This window comes from Anser cygnoides, chromosome 1, assembly GCF_040182565.1.
Source record: "Anser cygnoides isolate HZ-2024a breed goose chromosome 1, Taihu_goose_T2T_genome, whole genome shotgun sequence".
Classification (NCBI taxonomy): domain Eukaryota; kingdom Metazoa; phylum Chordata; class Aves; order Anseriformes; family Anatidae; genus Anser; species Anser cygnoides.
The window spans coordinates 144,938,379-144,959,449 of NC_089873.1; the positions used below are offsets into that span (position 1 = coordinate 144,938,379).

The 21,071-nt window shown below is 42.7% G+C and overlaps 1 protein-coding gene across 2 annotated transcripts in view; it reads right to left on the bottom strand.

Moving 5' to 3' along the window:
* The window catches only part of FHL2 (four and a half LIM domains 2), a 42,017-nt gene extending 26,517 nt beyond the window's left edge, over nt 1-15,500 (bottom strand). Inside the window, exon 1 of one of the 2 annotated variants that reach the window (XM_066984737.1) lies at nt 15,350-15,500. The gene's annotated coding sequence lies outside the window, so the exon portion shown is untranslated. The remainder of the gene's footprint in view (nt 1-15,349) is intronic. The other variant, XM_066984730.1, reaches the window with a different exon arrangement.
* Nucleotides 15,501-21,071: the final 5,571 nt, after the last annotated feature.

A 21,071-nucleotide genomic window follows, 5' to 3' on the forward strand; every position in this document is an offset into this window, starting at 1 on the left:
AAGAGAGGGGAACCGTTAATCCTCCTATAACCAGGAACTAATTTTTCTGCTACAAAATCCAATTTCATATATCAGTCATTCTAGCAGAAACACATTCTGTTAATCAAAACAGCGAGGGTCCTGGGAAACCTCCTAGAGGGAAGAATTTGGATCAGAAGCACCTGGGGGATGTCTGCTCTCTGCCACGTGAGGGGCAGAGAGGGGAGGCAATCCAGGGTGATACCCCAGTAGTTACTGGTGCGTGCCAAGAGGAGGCGCTTTAAATTCAGTGCTTTAAACCCTAAGAGAAACTAATAGGATGAAAAAGTAAAGCCCATTAGCCTCAGATATTGTTGCTGTTGTTTTTCATCCAGACGATGCAAGATAATCCTGTGTCCTTTTGTGTTGGACGCTGGGTCCTGGCGCATGCTTGGGCAGTGGTACAGCTATGCAGATCACTAAACCGCAGGATGCTTGAGGCCACCAGGCCCAAGCCCTGCTCCAGCAGGGCCACCCAGTGCAGGCTGCCCAGGATCATCTCCTGGTGGCTTTTGGAGATCCCCAGGGAGGAGACCCCACAGCCTCTCTGGCCAACCTGAATCACCCGCACAGTAAAAAAGTACTTCCTGAGATGGGTTTGCTAAGGGTATCTCCTGAAAACAAACAAACAAACAAACAAAACACAAACTGACAAAACACAGCAAACAAATAAAATAAAAAAAAAAAAACAAACAACCCCCTTGTGCCAGAACCCTGACTTGTACTCACTTTCATCTTGAGTACCTGAAAGGCAGTCAGATTTGAATGAGGAGGAATGTATTATTATGTCCCAGCTCTACTTGAAATCTACCAAAAGCACAGACAGAATAAAATGGTAAGAAAGGGACATTCCTAGCTCTCCTCTACAAATGGGAGTTGTTTTGATGTCCACCAATGCCCCTGGGTCTGTCTGTCTGTTGCTGCAGCCCTTACAGTTGCATTTTCAAAGCACAGGCATTGTGCCCTGGAGGACCAGCCACAGCTGTATGGGACTATGGAGTTTGATTCCATGGCAATTAAAGCTCATTTAAATCAAAGCTGCTGCTCTCCCCAGCCATGTGTCACTGGCTGTTCCCTTGCATTGGCACTGGCACTGGCAGATGAGGTAAACCAGACAGGGAGTAATTTTCAGTGAGCCCTTGAGCTACCATGGGGTTGTAACCATTTATTGGAAGAGCTGCTGGATGGGTTTCCAGTCCTATCACTTGCCTGATGCCCTTGGACAAGACATTGAATCTTTCTGGTCTTTAGTTTCACCATCTGTAAATACAGATCTCAGGACAGATACACTCTTGTGTGAGTTGTTAGGAAATTTACAAAGTCTTGATTAATGCATAATAATAATAATCCTCATAATCTTTTTATTTTAGCTTAAATTATTGCACAGTGGCAACAAAAACTGTTAATTTCCATCTTAGTTGTAGTTTGGAACTCACATTTGTTTTAGAAGTGCATGTAAAGAAGAAAAATGAGCCCTGAAGGTGATTAGATTTGGGCTATTTGAATCAGTTTATTTCCAGACCTTTCTAAATCAAATTAAATGTTCAACAAATTAAATATTCAAACAAATTAAATACATATTTTTTTTTCTATTTCTATGATATTTTCACTTCCCTATCTGTCCACTGACAGCCAAGGCAGCAACTCTGCCAGAGATATTTTGATGTGACCTGCTGTTATACACTATAGTGTTTTCCACAACTACAAGTCAAAAATACATACTGTTTCTAGCTGGAATTGTTTAGCTTAACTGTTGCAGGCCATGAGTTGACTTTGGGAAGATAAGATCATTTTTGTCTGATTTAATCAAACATCTCTGAGTCCCTGAAGGCAGAAGAGCCTCTGCTGATTTATAACCTGATGATCTGTGGGGTTGTGGGCTCACAATTGGACCTGAAGCTCAGCAGGTCAAGCCTGCGTGGAGCTGGAAAGGGATGAAGGAGAGTTACCAGACAGCACAGTTTGGTGCACTCCAGCAAACACTACCAGAGATGGCAAGAGGAACCTCTGACCTCATACTGACTGGCAAAAACCCACATACCCTCTCTCCCACTAGTATTAAATCCATTGGGGGAAAAGAAAATGTATTTCCTTAATTGCCAGGCAGACAGTGAGGAAAGGGATGGCAAGGGGGATAGGAAATTTATTTGTTTGTTTGTTTGTTTATTTTATTTATTTATTTATTCCCCCCCATTGGCAAATTTAATGGTTTAGTTACTTTTTTTTTTCTTTTCTTTTCTTTTTTTTTTTTAAACTTCATTGGTTCTCTGATTAGCTCAGCCATCTTCAAGGCCTGAGTGGAAACAATTCAATGAAGACATCAGGCAATATCTCTAAAAGGAAGCCTGCATTTAGGGCTGAAAATACAAATACCTTTCAGTGCCATCTTGTGATTCAGAAACATACCCTATGGCTTATAAATTCATCATAGAGGTAGCATTTATGTAGCGTTTATTGTTTGTTCTTCAGTTGACTGTGTGCCTTAACAGGTTTAAATCTGATATGGAGAAGGCCATACCTCACATATGGGAAGTGAGATGGAAAACGTATTCTTCTCATACTGGAACTTCTCAGTGATTTTAGTAATCCCTCAGAAATCTCACTTTAGCTACTATGTTGATGCCTCAATAACTACCATTTCAGCACTTATTTCCTTTTCTGGCTGAAATGAAGGAACCAAGAAAAATAGTGGAAAAAGTTGTCTGGAAGTGTAATATTCGTATTTCTCCAAAGCTGAGTCACAGAGAAATTTAATGTCTCTGAGAGTGCAAGGGAGGTGGAAAACTATGCTTTAAAGCTTGAAAACGGCTAAGCTACTGACTGATTTCTCCCATCACAATCTTATCCTGTCAACTGTTACGTTACTTTATCAAAATTCAGCAAATCCTTTTCTGATGCTGGAACCCATGTAACACAAGCTTCCATTGAACACGAGAGGGTGCATTTAGGAGAGCTGCTGTTTTTGGCACTGTTGTTTAGGAAGTAGTATAGACTCATGCAGACATTGCATTTTAGTTCATTAAACCTGAAATAACAACCAGGCAATATTAAATCTTTCTGAAATTTCATTCTTAAAGGATATTCTCAAATATGTAGTTATTCTCAAGCACACGAGAAATATACAAAGGGTAAATGGCTTGGCTTTAGTCTATATTTTATTTCCCCATTCAGTCTCCCAGTCATAAGTCTTTTTTGCAATATTCTGATCTTTTTTTTGTTTCCCTGGGTAATGAAAGTGTCAAACAGAAATACTCAGCAAGTAAGACGCATCAGAGTTTCACAGACTCTGAAGAAATTACAGATACTTTTAGACGATCCATTAAATCCACTGCAACCAAAGCAGACAAAGACCTTTCCATGAGCTGGAAATCTGTCTACCTCGGATGGATGTAAAACTTTTATTTTTATGTGGGTGTTTATTCTAAAACAATGTGAAAAGCGTAATACTTTAGAAATTCCAAACTAATCTGGAAAAAAAAAAAGAAAGAATGTTTTCGTTTTTAATTGTTTTCACAGATAGTTTTAACAATTTTCTGCAGTGAATTTAGAGGAAGATGCCATAGCTCAGTAGCACTGAGAAACTTCTGTTTTTCTGTAGGAAATGTTATTGTCAGAAAGATGACATTGTTATGTGATAAGATAGGTGATACTGACTCAATTTCAAGGCTAACTCTGTGATAAAGTAGTCTGTGATGGTGCTGAGAGCAGTTTAGACCACTTACGTTTAGATCTTTATGGTCAGTTTGGACAAAGACTTTGTTCCATTTTTATAGTTAATCGTGACCTTCTTTTCTACCTAGTTAGCTGCTCTTTCATTCAGAGAAATCTATCTCCTGAAAAAGTTGCCTCAAAGCAAACGTGGCCATGTGACACTGGCCAACATGTGGTCTGCCTCCATCTCTGTATTGCCCTTTCTCCATGGACTGTTGAGATGTAGGGATGCATCTGGATGCTTGCAGATGATACAGGCAGGAAAGCAGCTATGTCCCTGCTGCTGGCACTCCCTCTGTCTCAGGCGTGGTGACAGACATCTCTTGACACTGATGTGTGGTTGTGCATGAATTGAGGGGATCAGGGGAGAGAAGAGCAGTGGTGCTCAAGGAAGGTGGGGACGGAGCACAACAGAGGAATCTTCAATGAGCAGGTTAGGGTTTAAAGAATCTGGTAGCTGTTAAGGAAAATCCTGGTTCATGATGATTGGGTTTTGGAAGTGCCACAGGATCAAGACTAGAGCTTCTGACAAGAGTTGGGTGGTCTTTAGAAATGTTAACTCTTCTGTCACTCCTAGACACAGAACCTTATTTAAAAAGACCATCTTAAAAATGAAGATGAGAAAGCATTTGTTCTCTGCTTTGTTGCTCAAAGTATTCTCTCTGTATGTTGTAGAGGAGACCCAGGTAATAGCACAGAGCCCTGTGTGGAGGAGCTGTTGCTTTTTGCCTTTCCCCTCAGTTCAGCTTGATTGTCATGCAGGGCCCTGTGTATGACAGATGGGAAGAGGCTTTTGGGTTTCCTACCCCTGCGGATGGAACCCGAGCTGACAAATTGCTACAGAGCTTGCAGTAATTGCTGGTCTTCTGAACTGGCAAATGCTACCCCTTAATTTAGGATTTATTCATTTTGGTATAATCATGATTTATAGTTCCTTGTTTCAGACACACGAAACAAGAACACTGTGATTGTTCCAAATAACTAATTGCTCTGTATTTTTGATCACACAAGAGACAGGGAATTCTATAGGAAATACCTCACATATCTGGTTACTCCCCTCAGTGCACCCAGCATGCTCCAGTGCTTTTAGGAAAAGTCCCCTTTCCAGAATCCTGCCCCCTCTCACTGCTCCACTGCTCACAGTTTCTCCTCCAAAATGTTGCTTCTGAGTGACTAATTTCCTCCTGCTCCCCCAGATGCCTTTTCTGCCTGCGTCCCTGACATCTTTTACAACCCTCTAGGAAGAGCCAACAGCAACGTTTGTAGCTGCCACTTCCCATTATCAGCGAGTCCAGGGGAGCTTCTGAGCAAACTGAGGTTCATAAAACCGAGCAGTTGGCAGGCACCTCTAGAACTCATCTAACCCATTGCCAAGGCAGGATTGACAATATCTAACTTGTTCCTGGCAGGTCTTCAACTAGTCTGAACTTAACGATTAAGGTTGGGGCTCTATAACCTCTGTAACCTCCAAAGTCAAATACAAAGAAGTTTTGACAATCCAACATAGATGTAAAAACACAGAGAGAAAGGAAACAGCATTCAGACCAGAGTTTGCAGTCTAATATGAATGTCCGATGACTAGCACCAGGCAGAACCTGTAAGTTGCACGTATTAAGATGATGCTATAGCAATATGAGAATCACTGTATAGAAGTGCTCCTCTAACTCATTATCCTAGCCTTCAGGTCTAAGAAATATTTTCGGAAGAAAGTGAGAATAGCTTGCAGTCATATTTCCAATTAATACTCCCCCAAAACTTCTAACAATGTTTGGTTCAGGGATTTCTCAACTTGGAGTCACTATCCATACAGAATATCACTTCCATGAACTTGCACAGTTACCTCCTGATCCCATGAAACCTTCATTATTTACAATTTCCTGTAATAGATGGTTCTTCTCTATGTTGTTGAAGAACCATCTCTATGTTTGTTTTCAACATAGTACCCATTAGCTTTATTTGATGCACCCTAGGTCTTACTTTTGCAGAAATAATCACCATCTGATCTTTATTCATACTCTAAAAGCTGCTCATGTCTTTATCCATCTTTATTGTACCTCCCTTCAGCTATCTCTCTCCCAGGCTGGTGAGTCCCAGTTTATGTAGTCACTCTACGAAACCCACTCCCTATGTTTTATCTTCCTTCCACAAACTTTTTCCAATATGACAATTTACTTTCTCAGATGATGTGACCAGAACATTCAATTTGCTTTTTGGCTGTTTTTGAGCATGTAGTCAGCCCAGAAACATTATTTTATAGATGAAGTTGTATTTTTTCCTCATGTGTGCTGCTTTGTGCTCATCAGCATTCAGTTTAAGATGCTACTGCAGTGTCCAACCACCCTGTTTCCTAAGATCCTTCTGCTTCTCGGTCTTTGTAGAATTGCACTATTGATCTCCTTTTACTGCAAGAGCCTCTTTTTCTTTCAACCAACTTTACATAATCTGTGAGAGATCTTCCCTCTTATTCTGTGGCTGCTTACAGGTTTTTAAAGGTGTTTGGTGAGAGGTCTTATTGCATATGTGGAAAAGCACAAGTAAGTAAGATACTGCCAACCAAAGGACTCCTGCATCTGCATGCTTCTTACTGTCTTGTAGGAACCCGATGGATCTGTAGAGCTTGATTTCCCTTTACAAGGTTGTACTGAATTTCTCCCAATGTATCATATTTATCCTTCTTCTCTATCCTAATTTCTGCTAAATGTATCAGATTTGCCAGGATCTAATTCACCCAGCTTCTCTTGGAATCATTTTTAAGAGCTGGCACTGTATTAGCTACTTTCAGGTGCTCATTTCTAAGCTTGTTTTATTTTAAATGAGGCCATGCATTATACTTATTTCAGCTGTTTCATCACTAAGTCCCTTCAGATGTCTTGCATGAACATCATGTTGTTCTAACATTTCCTTTCTATTTATTTTGTTTATTTGTTCCATACCTTTTTTACAGACACTTTATCTTGAAATAGATTCTCCAATGATCCCCACAGGGTAGTGTTCTGCTGTGGGAAACTCTCCAAGTTCCTCACAGTGAACACAGGAGCACATTTTTTTTCCCCTTCCCCCCCCCACCCCTGTTACAGCTTTCTCTTTCCTGAGGACTCCTCTTGTGTCCTGGTTATCTATTGGCCCCATCATTCCCCAAACCATTCCCCTTGTCTTGAATTCAAAAGAAGCATATGGTAACAAATCACTTTCCAGATTACTTCAGAATACTAATATATTTCTGTAAGTGGAAGCAGCCACCCTTTTTTGATTTGAATATGACTGGGAACACACTGTTTAGCAAAAAGATCCTTCTGTATGGCAACAGATATTTTTCTGCTCAACCTCCATAATACACATATTCTGAGAGGGTCAGAGATGTAGGCTCAGACATTTATTATGATTCAAAATATGAGCTTAGATTGTGTACTTTGAAGTAGAGTCCTTGCTATTTATCCTCTTAGGCCTGTGCTTACTTTGAATCCTATAAGTGTTCAGGCCCTTTAAATAATAGGATTAAAGCAATCATTTGGTTGCTGATGTGAATTTCATGTCTAACGCTTCACACAGAGCTCAAAAAATATATTATCCATTGTCAGCCTGGTAGACATTGTGTTGGATTGTGTTTGTCTCTGGAAAGTTTGTATCCACATGGCTTTCTGTTGGAGTTGCTGTCTTAATGTGAATGAAATTCAAATGCTGTGTGTAAAATGAAATAAAGCCATATAACAATGGCTTGTCTTGAAGACAACGTGTTGCATGCTGCAAGACAAGTAATTTTTGAACTATTAGAGAGGAGTCAGAAATCACATTATGAAGGAGTGCTAGTCCTTTCATTTATCCCCAATGTCTAACCTTAAAATCCAATAAGTTCTTGCTGGGCTGCTCTTGTACGGATGCCTTACATGACTGAGCACTGCCTGACTGGCTGGCTGCTTCCTGGAGAGTCTGTCCACAGTGGTGCTGGCTCTTCCATATATCCAGAAGGATTTTAATGAATCCATACTGCTCATTTGAAAGGAAGAATTCTTAACGCTTGGATGTCCAGAAAAAAAAAAAAAAGGAAAAAAAAAAAAAGAGGGAAAGGGGCTGGCTTGTCCCTAAGCAAACACAGAGCCAACAGGCAGAAGAAACTTCTCTCACAGGAGAAGTCAGAATAAGACCTTCTAGGAAGGCACATTGCTCTGCTTTGGTGCCCATTGATCTACAGCCATGCCCATGTTGCTTCTCCTCCTGGCTTTGAATTTGAGCATGCCTTGGACCCAGAGCTGTTTGCTATTTCTTTTTTTTAAGCTGCATATCCACCCTACATTTGCATTTGTAATTACAGGAGAAGGCAGAAAGAAGGTAAGGCTGCTAGGTCTCTGCTCCCCCTGCTGCTCTGATTCAACAAATGAAGGAACCATTACCAAAGCAGGCAACTGGGAGGAGGGGCAGACTCCAGTAGGAAGCGATGATAACAGGGGGAGGAATAGCTGGGGTGAAGGTTGGCCGTGCATTCCAAGACATCCTTAGCATGCTCCTTGGGCGTTCCCGCTTGTGGTGAGGGGACAGGGCACCTCTGTGCGTGTATTTTGCCACTGGAAGCAAAGCAAAGGCTGCTAAGAAGAAAAGGATGGATGAACAAACTGTCCTTACATTCTGCAACCTTCCGCCTGTGCCAACGACAGGGAGATCTCAGGGTGACCACATATTATGTGATCACATCTGATACTATGTTCATATAATCAAGTCCATATAATCATACCCTCTGCTTACCTACCAGTATTCCACAGCAACAAATAATTGTCTCAGAATACTCCAACTGCACTAACAAATCTAGATCATCCTGAGGTTGTGAATATGCAAGACTGTGAGAGTTAAATACGATGACATTAGAAATAATGCTATGGTTTTGTTTAAGGTTGTGGTCTACAAAAAATGTGAACCTTACTACCATGAAACTCAGGAATGCTTCTGCAGCCAGTCCTGGAGGTCTCCCTCAGAATAAAACTCTTACTGAAGGTGATGAGATTTATGGGTGGAGGGTGGAATAGTTTAAAAATGAATGGCTTTTGTTAATACCAAATAAGAAATGACAAATGTCTTTTATAATAGGTTAGTTATAATGTTTGAATATTCTCCTGTTAACTGTCTCACCAACAAACTTACATATGTGGTTTCCATGAGTAGGGCAAGTGTTATTCTTTTTCTTATTTTAAATGGTCGGTCAAAATGACAGACTCCAGTATCCTAGCTGACTGGTTGTCATTGGTACCATAGTCACATTGTTTTGAGAAGATCAGTAAAAATAATTAGTGTCCTGGTTCCAGTTAGGACAGAGTTAATTTTCCTCCTAGTAGCTGGTAGGGTGCTGTGTTTTGGATTAGGATGAGAAGAGCGCTGATAACATGCTGATGTTTTAATTGTTGCAGAGCAGTGTTTACACCAGGCCAAGGACTTTTCGGCTTCTTGCTCTGTCCTGCCAGCGAGCAGGCTAGGGGTGCAGCAGGAGCTGGGAGGGGACAGACCCAGGACAGCTGACCCAAACTGGCCAAAGGGGTATTCCATACCATCTGACGTCATGCTAAACAATATATAGGGGTGGCTGGCCGGGGTGGGGGGCCGGCTGCTCGGGGATAGGCTGGGCATCGGTCAGCAGGTGGTGAGCAATTGCATTGTGCATCACTTGTTTCTTACACATTATTATTATTAATACTATTATCATTATCACTATTATTATTGTTATTATTATATTCCTGTCTTAATAAACTGTCTTTATCTCAACTCACCGGCTTCACTTTCCTGTTTCTCTCCCCCATCCCAGAGAGGGAGGGGGGAGGGTGAGCGAATAGCTGTGTAGTGTTTAGCTGCCGGCCGGGTTAAACCACAACAATTAGGAATGCAAATCGAACACATAACATCAGTCAAGAAAACACCAAGCATCATGCAAAATATCTTATCACTATTCAAAATTTCTATAAGGGACTGTTAATGTTTCCACCATAATTTTAAATTTTTCAGAGACTCTTGACTTTGAACAAAGAGATGCATTGGACTAAAAAAAAATATCAAGACGTTGGCTGAAAAGACTATTGCCATTACAAATTTTTGAATAGATTTGTGTCGTTTTCTCCCTGCAGATAATGGGGCTAGTGGAATGAATGATCTAGAAAATCATCACCATGCAGTCCCTGCTTCTAGGTCTCTCTGCTCTTTCATAACCCTTTGTTCCTGAATAAACTCTTTTACACCCTCTTGTTTTGAGAGGCAAAGTCATTACTGCAGAATATTGCACTCTGTTACAGTCCCGCCAAGCTAGGAAAAATTCCAAACAAAATATTTCCACTTCCTGCTCTGGTGGAAGTCTTGACTCCACTAGAAGCACTTTCCATTCATCTGACATGCTCCTTCCTATGCTCAGGGTCTCACTTTGCAGTCTGGAATGAGATCTTCAAGAGTTTCTACAGCACCAAGATAGCCTTGATTCACCTCATGAATCTCCAGAAAGTGTCCCAAAACTCATCAGTACACAGGGAAATATGGGAAGTAAAAATGGCAAAGGCTAAAGATGAAAAGTAAACCTAACACAGTTCTTATTACAGACAGTCTATATTACTAGAGCACCCTGGTTTGTGAAAGTAGAAAGGGAGAGAGGGTTTGTGGGTACTAGTCAGGGACTTGTGATAACACTGCCCATTCCTCGATCAACAAAATGCTCTGTGTAACCTGTACAAATAGCTTATGGTGGTGCCCATTTCACCCTATTTTAACTGACCAAATTTTAGTAATCTAAACTGGCTGCCTGTGGTCCCACTATTGCGGAAAGGGAAAGAGAGGTTCTTGCAATGGCTGATTCATTAGACACCTGTTGAGGATGAAATGAACTGCCCTATAGAAGTACTTTTCTTTCCTCATTGGATCTAGAGGGAACCTAGAAGTCTAGTTCAGCCAGACACCTGACCTTGCGTAGCCAAAGTTAAGCAGGCATGTCCAGGAGTGGAATTCACACACCTGAATTTATCTGCTGTAGTTTCCCTTACTTTATTGTGCAGAGCTGGACACGACATCACTCATGCTTTTACTCAGATGAGAGGAAGAGAAGGGATAGTCTCTCACCAAGACTTCTTTCTTGGAGCCCTGGGTCACTGCAGCCCTGACTTGGGTCTCACAGCCTGCCAATCCTCGCCGCACTTTGACACTTGAGTCTACTTTTGGACCTGGCTCTTACTTCTCATTTCTAAATTAGGAAAAAAAGTGCTACTTTTCTCCCCTAAAAGGACGTTGTGAGATGAAATAAAACAAAGACTATAAAGCAACTCGACAATATGAAAAGTGAGCCATATGATTACCCAATACAGAAGCTGTTTATCCTGTGCTCATTAAAACTCCTGACCTGGGGTTTGAACCCAGAATTTGAAAACTTCCACAAAAAAGGAATTATTCTGATAGCTTCCCGTCTTTTATTGTTCTGTACCAGGAGTGCCATGCCAGCGTTAGCACATCTTTCTTGTTGTATTATAAGTGGTGTCCTAGCCCCCAGAGTGACATGTTGCTTTCTGTGCCTGCATTTCCAAACACACCCAACACCAGTGGCATGGGGAGTGTTGCACTGAGACAGTGGAATGCATAGGAAATCAGGACACTCAGAATTTAAAAAATGGGTTAGATGACCGAATAATGGGCTTCTGTGTGGTGGTGGGAGGGCTTCTGAGGACTGTAGATATTCGTGTTTTCGTATGGTAATCTCTAGGCAAGCAGGGCTTTGCTTCCCTAGCTGCAGACTACCAAAAAGGGTCACTGTTACCTATTTCCCTCCAAAAGAAAATATGCAAATTTCTAGTAAGACTTTGGTGAAAATCCCTTAAGCTTCACAGGAGAATATGCTGATATGAAAGCTCACTGGCTTTGTTTGCCATTTGTTTGAAACAATTTCTGTTCCCATGTCTTTGCCCATTCTACTCCCATGACAATGGGGTTTGAAAATGTGCTTGTTTTCCTTTTTTAAAGAGTGTTTTCTGCTCATTCTTTTTGATATGAAAGTTTCACTGAGACAGCAGGAAATAATGACTACAAAAGAAAACCTGCACAACTGGCTTCACACAAAATGTTACTCAAAATATAAAGTAGAATAGATGGAAAATATCTTTTCTTCTTGCTCTTTCAGTTTCACTGCTTCTCAGTGGCATTTGTAATGGTAGCCAGTAAATCAACCTCCAGCAGAAACATTTTGTGAAGTTGATGAATCCCTTTAAAATGTGTATTGTTAGTGTTCCTTCCATGTTTGTGTCAGAATGAGTTGAGTGAAAACAGACAGGATTGCTCAAACTACTTTCAGAAAAACTGGGACTCTGTGTAATATGACCTATGCTTCTCTGAGTTAATCAGTATTATATGATGAACATTGTTGAAGCTGCCTGAGATTTATCAGTATGAAACTGTACTCACTGAGATATAAAGTCAGAGATAAAATATTGCAGTCAGCAATAATTCATCTAACTGAAAAACAACAGTCTGAAACATTCAGATTGCCTATGTTCTGCTTAAACAATATAGATATATATATATACTTATAAAAAAAAAATGGTATGGAAAAATGTGAAAACCCTTTGCTGATGAAAATCTACACAAATTTGGTACTATACAAATAAGGAGAAAAAAAAAAGAGAAAATCTGAGGTTTATTAAAAGCAGTGGATGTTTCTGAGAAAATTCCCATTGATTTCAGTGGGGTGAGGATTTTACCCCCAAGTAAGTATTCCCATTCCCTTCTTTCTCTGTTTTGATTCCTTGTAAAAATGGCCTTTTACATTTTCTGTATTAAAGAAGTGTTTGAATGAGTCTGCCCCCTCCCAGCCTCTTGCCAGCTGCAATCAAAGGTCTGCCTTGTTCTGATGGTTTGCTGTTTGGAAGGGAAAAAGTAAAGATATTCATGCATTAATCATATTTTCAAATGCTAGGTAAGAACAAAGTATTATTGTTGGAAAGATTGCCTTTAAAATGGGTTCACTTTGGGAACAGGCTTTTGGTCTTTTTGTTTTATTTCACTTTTAAATTCAAATCCAGTGAAAAATCACTGCACTAGTATGCATGTTCATGCATTTTTTCAAGCTAAATATCTTTGGCCAACATATTAAAAGATGTTTTGCTGCACATGATTGGAATGCTACTTTTACTTCTTGTTTTTTAAGGGGGAATACCATCAGTACACCAGTGATGGTAATTTAAGACTGAGTGCCCAACCAGAATAATTGTTTTATTCCTATTGTTTTAGCCTGAGGCTTGAATGATAGACAAAAAATTTGAGGACAAGAAAATTTCTAACAAGGGGGAATTGAGGGGGAGGGAACAGAATCAGGACACCACTCTATTAAAAATTGATAATTTTGTGCATGATTTCTTTATTGCACAATTTACGGCAGAAACCTATCGGCTGAGCATAGTTGCAGGATCTTAGAAAACAAAAAACAAAAAACAAAAAAAAAAAAAACAAAAACAAAACAAAACAACAACAAAAAAACAGTCCAAGGGGAGCTGCAGGCCTGGATAGGGCAGATCCCAACACTTCCTGATGGCCCACTCAGAGTCAACACTGTGCTCTTCAGTGGGAAGTGCTACTTTTGGTCTCCAATCAATTTACAAAACTCATTTCACCAGTGCTGGGGACGAGATGATCAGAGCTCTGTATGGATCTGAACTGAACAGACCACAGTCTGGTGGTGAGACCATAACTGTGAGAGATCAGAGGAACATGCAGAGGCAACAGCAGTGATGTTTGAAGAAGTTAAGCCTTCCAAGGCATCCTTGAGGGCTCAGTAAGCCTCTAGATAAGATAGATGTGTGTGCAGACTGTTTGGTATTTACCACTCCTTTTTTCCTTCTGTTTAAGTTATGTGCTGTTCTTCACATAAAAGACGGAACAAGCTTGTTCCTAATCTTGCTGTCTCGACACTGTCTACACTGATGGTCATGGGCCCCTGCCAGAGTAATCCTGGACAGCTCAGCCAGACCAGACTTGCCAGCTGGGGATGTCCGCCCTGAAAGTGGGTCTCCAACACAGTTGGGTTTGGACATGTGGAGGCATCCCCAGAGGCTGCATCTACGGTCATAAATCAGAGAGGATGTCAGGACAGTCACAAAGACTCAACTGACCACACTGGCCAGCTGTCCAAATGCCAGCTAGGACTCTCCCACCCTGGGCATGGCTTGGGAGAGAGCCCCATCCGTTGGACTTTTTTTGGATGTGGCCACTCTCTTTTAGAAGCAAGGAGGGTGTAATGGCATGGAACGGAACAAGAGCATTGCAGGGTGCATAGTACGTACTTGTGTGGTGGGGCCAGAGACACAACCCTGGTACTGGGCCCAAGTTCACATTGTTGGCCCAGTCAACACTTGATGTGAATACCTAAATCTCAGCTAATGTCAGTGGATCCCAGCAATTTGGAACATCTAAGGGCCTGTCCTTTTTCTTTTAAATCTTCATTTAAGGATTGAGCCCAATCCTAAATACTTTGAAGTGAGGTGACCATTCGTACAAGACTTGGGTTTGGGTCAGGTCTAAGGAGTCCTGCTTTCCAGGACTGACAGCAACCTGCAGTCGTATCAAAGCCTACTGAGCAATTTGAAAGAAAACCTCCTTTCATTCAATTGCCTAACAGAATAATAAATTGCGTAAAATGTGGCAGCTTTAGTCCTTGTGCTACAAGTAAATTAGTATTTCTTACCTTTGCATTATACTTTAAGGTCCTTGGATGAATGAGACTTTCATTATAGGGATGTTTATATTAAAACTGTGTGTGTAGATGCATTCAAACACGTGTACACATGGGCACAAACAATCTTATTTTTCCAAGAGGTTGTCTTTTATCAGCTTCATTTGAAAATTAATGCTCTCATGAGACGAGGTTAAAAGTAGTTTAATATAACAATGGTCTGATAATTGGCATTTGGTTGTTATTGCTAATGTTATTTTACAGTCTGGTTCTGAAGAATTCCTGCTTTGACACCCAGATATGTTTTAGTGCTTTTCTTTCTTTTCCCTTTTCACACAGCTGCTGTAATCCATATCAAGCAATTGTTTAAACATGAAACAAGCAGGCATCACTTGTAATTTGGCTTTCTTTTACTTCAAGGCCATTAGGAAATGGTCTCAAAGAAGGAAAAAAAATAAAATGTTCCCTCTGCCCTCTATTTTCCCCACTATCTATTCATTTTCCAAATATTCATCATAAAGAAGAAGATTCTGATAGAGGGGAAAAATAAAACACACAAAACCAAAAAACAGCTAATCAGAATTTTTCTGCCTGAAGTCACTCTGTTTCCTATTCAAACCAGGAAAATGTCTATAGTTAGACATGGTTGTATTCCTTCAGAACATGGAAACATGACAGCATATTATTAGTGCAGAAACTGAAGAGCAGCTGCTATTTAGCACCTGATTCCTAACAGCAGTCTGGAAATACAAAGTGAGACACACTGTATGTGTCCTGTCAGCAAGAAATGAACAAACATCCTAAAATCCCCTCTTTCCATAAGAAAGAAGCCGTCCCCTTATGGTGTCTAAGCAGAGCCCTGAGAAACTTCCAGTCCCTGTTGCAAAGGGAAGGTGAAAAGGAGAACAGGGTCCAAATGACAGTGAAAAGCCAGACAAGTCACTGCCTTACCTTGCTGCAGCCTGGTGGTGCCTCTGCTCGTGAGCCCGCGAGTGAGAGAAGACGGGGACAAAAGCGGAGACTCACGGCTTTATTGGGTTACCCACACTATGTATATAGCAATTAGGCAGTTAGGCATCCGTGCTCCAGATGAGCTATAAATATAATATCTCCAGAGCCCCAGCCACCCGGAGGAGATAAGGACCGCAGCACCTCTGTGCCACCAGCCTTTTAAGGCGTCGTAGATAGGGCAGCACGAGGCCCCGATGGAAAGGGCTGCCGTGCTCCTGGCCTGCTCCCTTTGGGAGTGCCAGCTCTCAAAATACCCTCACCTACTGCCAGGAGCTCCTGCACGGGTCCCTCAAAGAGCCAGAGTTATTCCATGGCTTGATATTTTAGCTGAGCTTTGAACAGCTCTGTCTCCTCACTCAGATTATCCCCCAAGGCTCTGGGATTACCAGAAGTACCCTAAGAAATGCCAGCTGCTCTGTGGATGCCCCAACTCTCCTTCATCTATCCATCCGTCTGTCCATCTGACCATCCGTCCCAGGTGTGCAGCCTCATTGCAGGGCAGTCTGTCCACCTCTTTCTGCCCTGTTTCAACCCTCAGCACTTCGTCTGGGGGAAGGCGGTGCCGGTGCTGACACTTCCCAGCAAGAAGAGAACGACGCTGGTGATCAGACTGAGGATTGAATCAATTGCTGTGAGCAGGGGCCCCATAACTCAGGAGGGAGCTCTCCTCTCCGGGCTCCCTGCCTGCTGTAAGGGAGGAGTGGTGCTTGGTTCAGGGGGCACTCACACTTCTAAGGAATGAGAGATTAGAGGTGGAAGAAAGGTCTTTCAGCAGCTCACGTGGCGACAGCCTCTCTGGCTGCAGAGCAAAACCTGCCCAAGCAGAATTAGGGTCACAGCCGCCCTCCTTGCCAATGTTGTGCCCATGTATGCAATTTGCTGTGATTCTGCAGGGCAAGATGCAACAGAGACATGGCCCTTGGTCATCATTTTTAACTATTTTAAGGTGTTTTTTAAGGGGGGGTAAAGGAAATCCTCCTTAATACAGGCAGGTGAAGAAATAGCATTGGGCAACCTCTACATGCAGGCAAATAACTCTCCTTTACACAGCAACATACATCTCAGAAGAAATACCGTGCTGTTAAACTGAGATTATCTGTTGTTCCTCCTCTCTGCTGAAGCAGGAGTATCTGCCATGGGATTCAATTTCTTTGATGGATTTGTCTATTATTTTCACAGTCCCAAAGAATGCCCCTTTCTCCTCACCTCCCTCTTCTCTTCCAAATGTTGGTAGATCAATAGCCTTTAGGAGATCATGTCACCTCCCAGCTCTTCTCTGAACAGTTTGTTTGAAGAGCAAACGTGGGTCAAAGCATGGAGCCTGGATACTAACAAAACCCGTGCCAGTTTTTCTGACATGACAGACTGATTTACCATTTGATATGGAGCCCAGTCAGGTTTTATGTTTTTAATGCCAAGCCAGTCAGAAGCTGGCATTTGGAGGATTCATCCTGACATCAAAAAGCTCATAACAACACGTCCTCAGCTCCTGCCAAGCAACATAATTTGACAGCGAGAGTCAAGTCTCCTGGAACAAGCGACATCTGCCTTTGTCCATGAAAAGCCTCCCAGCTTCCAAGCACCAGGGACTAGGAGCATAACATAGAGACTTAGGTAAAGGAGATATGAGAATTATCCCACAGTTTCTTGACGAAAATATTGTTCATCCAAGAGTTAGTGGCTTTTTGGCACATGTTCCTGTAGCTACTGTGTAAACAGTCCCTTCTCATTTCCCAGAACAATAAACAGTTATGAAAAGCTGTATAAGTAGCAAAAATGTGGTAGTTAGGACATATGCTTGGACAGCTCTGGAAAGCCTCAGCCTTCTCATGTTGGCCAGTTTTTTGTTTGCATGATTCAGAGGTCGGGGCTAATTTGTAAAAACACCGTGTACAAAAGATGATTGTCCTCAGCCCCGTCTGTACTGGGCACTCGTGTCATGTTCAGTCCCCTGGTGTAAGCCCAATTACTGAGTGCATTTGGGTCTGGTGTAAACATCAAGTGAACGAGGATCAGCTTGGGGGGGACATGTCCTACTGACAGGCTCCATTTAACTGCTTGGGAAGGTGCACTGCACATCCGTTAACTCCGCTTTTCTTCCTCTAAAAAGAAAAGCAGTCCTAGTCACCACCCCGATTTAAGCTGTCCCAGTTTCATTTGGGACACTGCTTTACTCCTTGATGAGGCTCACTGTGGGAAAGATGACTCCCTGAAAAAGGATCTTGTCCAGAGGGAAGTGGCCCCACTCTCAGGGCACCAACTCTCCGGAGGTGCAGAGTGCTCCAGGCTAAAGATGTGAGAAAGAAGGATATTTCTGTGGACATTGTTTGGAAGCAGAGACATCACCAGGCTCCTTGGCTTTACAGCCACATTTGAATTTAGCCCTTTGAAAAGAGAGAGGGGGGCTGAAGCACTGGCCCAAAGCAGCATTGGCACTGTGGGCAGTGGGGCTCCTTGCTCTGGGGACTCCTGAGGGGACTTTTATCATTTTTATCAAGTTTTATCATGTTTTATCATTGATCGAGTTTTATCAAGTTTTATCATTGATCTTCACAATCAGGGCTTACCCTGCTATTTTTTGCAAGTCACAGGAGATGCCAATGCCTGGGCACCCAGGAAGGATGTAAATCTTCAGTACAGCTTTAACAAGAATATCTCTCCAGCTTGCACTGGTACTGCCCTTTATACAGGAAGATCTCTACTGACATATATCCATGGGAATCTGACCTTGCTGTCCTGACATTTGTGTTTGTAGCAGGTAGCATTGGGATTAAAAATGCATTATGATGCCATAGAGCCTTTAATCTAATTTGGGGGATTTAGAGATAGGCTGTGTGCATTTGGTATTGACTGCCAGAGACTTAACAACAGAGCCAGAGGAGAAGAGAGAGCTTGCAGAGATTTTGCCAGTAGTCAATATTTTGCAAACCCTTTACATTCGGGCCCTTGAGGTGAGGAAGATAGGATTGACATCTGCTGTAGGAACAGGGGATCCAGATTTGCTATCAGGCCATCAGCCTGCGTGCTTGTTCTCCCCCTTTGCAGTCACAAGTCATCAGTGATCCTCTTCCAAAGAAGACATCTGCACATGAAGCCCCAAACCCAGCCTCCCCGCACCTGGAAGAAAGGTATTCCCAAAATCTGACCCCCATGCAAACCCATGGGCACACAGCCTTTTTCCAGAAGGAGTTGTGTATATATTTGGCCATTCATGTGCTGGTGGAAACGTTCGTGGCAGCTAGCATTTGCTCCAGCAGCCACGGCCTAGGGGACCCTGCTGATCTCCCTCACCACCCCAGGGTGGCTGAGGTGCACGTGGAGGACCCCAGCCCCAGTTTGCCCCCCAGCAGGTGGCTGTCCCCACTGCCTGGTGGCATCCAGGGCTCCAGGGAACACACAAGATGCACTGAGAGGACACAACACAGTGAGTGGGGTTTCCAAGGGCCTTGTTTCTGCCTGGCTTCCCCTCCTGCCCTGTGTTTCCAGCTGAGGCTCCAAGAAGATGTCATCGCTGCAAAGCTGAGCGGGGGCTGGAGAGCAGGCTCCAGCACTCAGAGCCCTGTGACCTCCCTGTTTTCCACGCCTGCTGTCATCAGCAGTTCAGCTCACCTACTTTTTGTCACCAAAAGCTGGCATCCAGTGTATCTGCGTGCTTTCCCTGGCCACTGGAGGTGCCTATCTCTGGCTGCTGGCTGCAGAGGGGGGTAGATGGCTCACAGCTAGCTTCTGGTGACTACAGCTTTGTGAAATGCCTAGCACGCAGCGTGAGATGCCCTTGCTGCTGGCTGTGCCACAAAAATGCCTGTGCTGGGCCAGATATAGGTTAGTCCAGCCCATTTCTTTGCTTCCAGCAATGCCCAAATAGTTCATGCCTGAGAATATATATTCCCCAGGACTCCCTCCTGAATTCCCACAGGTTTTGATTCGGGGACTGTCTGAAACAAACTATTTTTAATGACCTTGTTTCTTTTTCATTCCATTAATTGCCTCAGCAATTTTTGAACCCAAATGCTCAGGGCATTTGGTTAGGGTGTTTGGTCCCTCCCATGCCCAGTCAATGCAGCCTGCACCCCTCCAGGCCTGGGGGCTTGCAGAGGCCTGGAGCAGATGCAGGAGCTCTCCCTGCAGCACAAACTGTGCTCACTTGGGGATGTGCTGGACTGTCAATGATACAGATGAGCCTTAACTTGAAAATTCAGTCACCCAACACCTCTAAAACCAAACTTTGCATGGAAAACCTAAGGAATCCTTTCACCCCCTGCCCCACTCACACAGAACACTAATCCAGTCCCCTGTCTGCCCTGCAGCCTTCCTGCCCCTTCTTGGCCCTTTGCGAGGGCTCACTTTGTAAATCTAGTGACAAAAGCCCTGAGAAAAGGGAGGACAGGATGGTGCCTCTTTAGCCAGAGAGAGCTCTAGATGTATTTTCAGAGTTCAAACAAGTTTGGAAAAACAGGACTCGTTTCTTCTTCACCCCTCCGTTTATCTGCCCAGTAAATGTTACAGCTCACAGAAGGACACTGCTCTTCGCAGCTGTTTCATGGCCCCACCTCTGCCCTTTCCCATTTTGGCTGAAATACATGTTCACTCTGCTGTAGCTGCTGTTTTTGGATCATGCTAAGACTTCTTCAGTCCAAAGCTAAATCTACCCTCATAATCCACCAAACTAAGTCCTAATAAATCTAAGCAGGTTTCACTTAACTACAAGCAGGCATGTAACTATTTGTGGGTTGCTGTGACAAAAGGATCCTAGGGATTGCCTGGGTTCAGAGCAGATGGGGACAGCAGTCCCGGTAACACTGAAATTCAGTGCCCCGTTTGCACACTCACCTGCTTGTTTGAATCAACATCTTTACCACACTGCCCCTCACTCTGCCAGTGAGTACAAGTACACATGCAAAAGAAACTTTCAGGACTTCTTTCAGAAGAGAGGCATTTTCTCATGAGATAACTCTTATCTGAGAGAAGTACAGTGTTGTGAAGCCAGCAGCAAAAGTCAGGCATCGCCACTAGCAAAAATAAGCAAGAGCCCTGCTTCACCTGCCCACAGTGCAAATGTGCTTGTGTGGATAAGGAATTTCAGTCTAAGCAGTTTTATTTTGGCATGTGTAAGAGGCTGAAGCAGATTTTTGTAATAGAAGATGTAGATTGCTTTAAGCATAGGTATAATCTCCAGCCTGCCCATAATAAGTAATAATAATCCCTGTTCTGGCATTAATTCATTGTGTGACCTTGGACATGACACTCGCATCCACGTTATCAAAACTGGCAAGTGCATGCAAGTCCCACTGAAGGACAGAGGAGCTACAAGTGCCAAGCATTTAAAAAAAAAATCAAATTAAACTCCCAGGGTCTCAGATTTCTCACTTCTAGGGGAAACTATGAGAGACTGTTGAGAACAGGATCTGAAAAATACACTGAGATCTTGAAAAAACACAACACACCTTAGCAGACTTAGAGTTTCTGGGCTTTGAGAGCCATTAGATGAATCTTTTCAGCATGAGTGCTTTCCCCTGTAAAAAGCCCCAAGTATGGCTGTGATAACCCTTTCTTTACATTGTATGGGGAGCTTTACTGGTCTGGCACAAAGCTGGGGCTGCAACTTTTCTCTAATAGTGTTTTTTTTTTTTTTTTTCCAATTTCAGTAACAGTTCTGCCTACC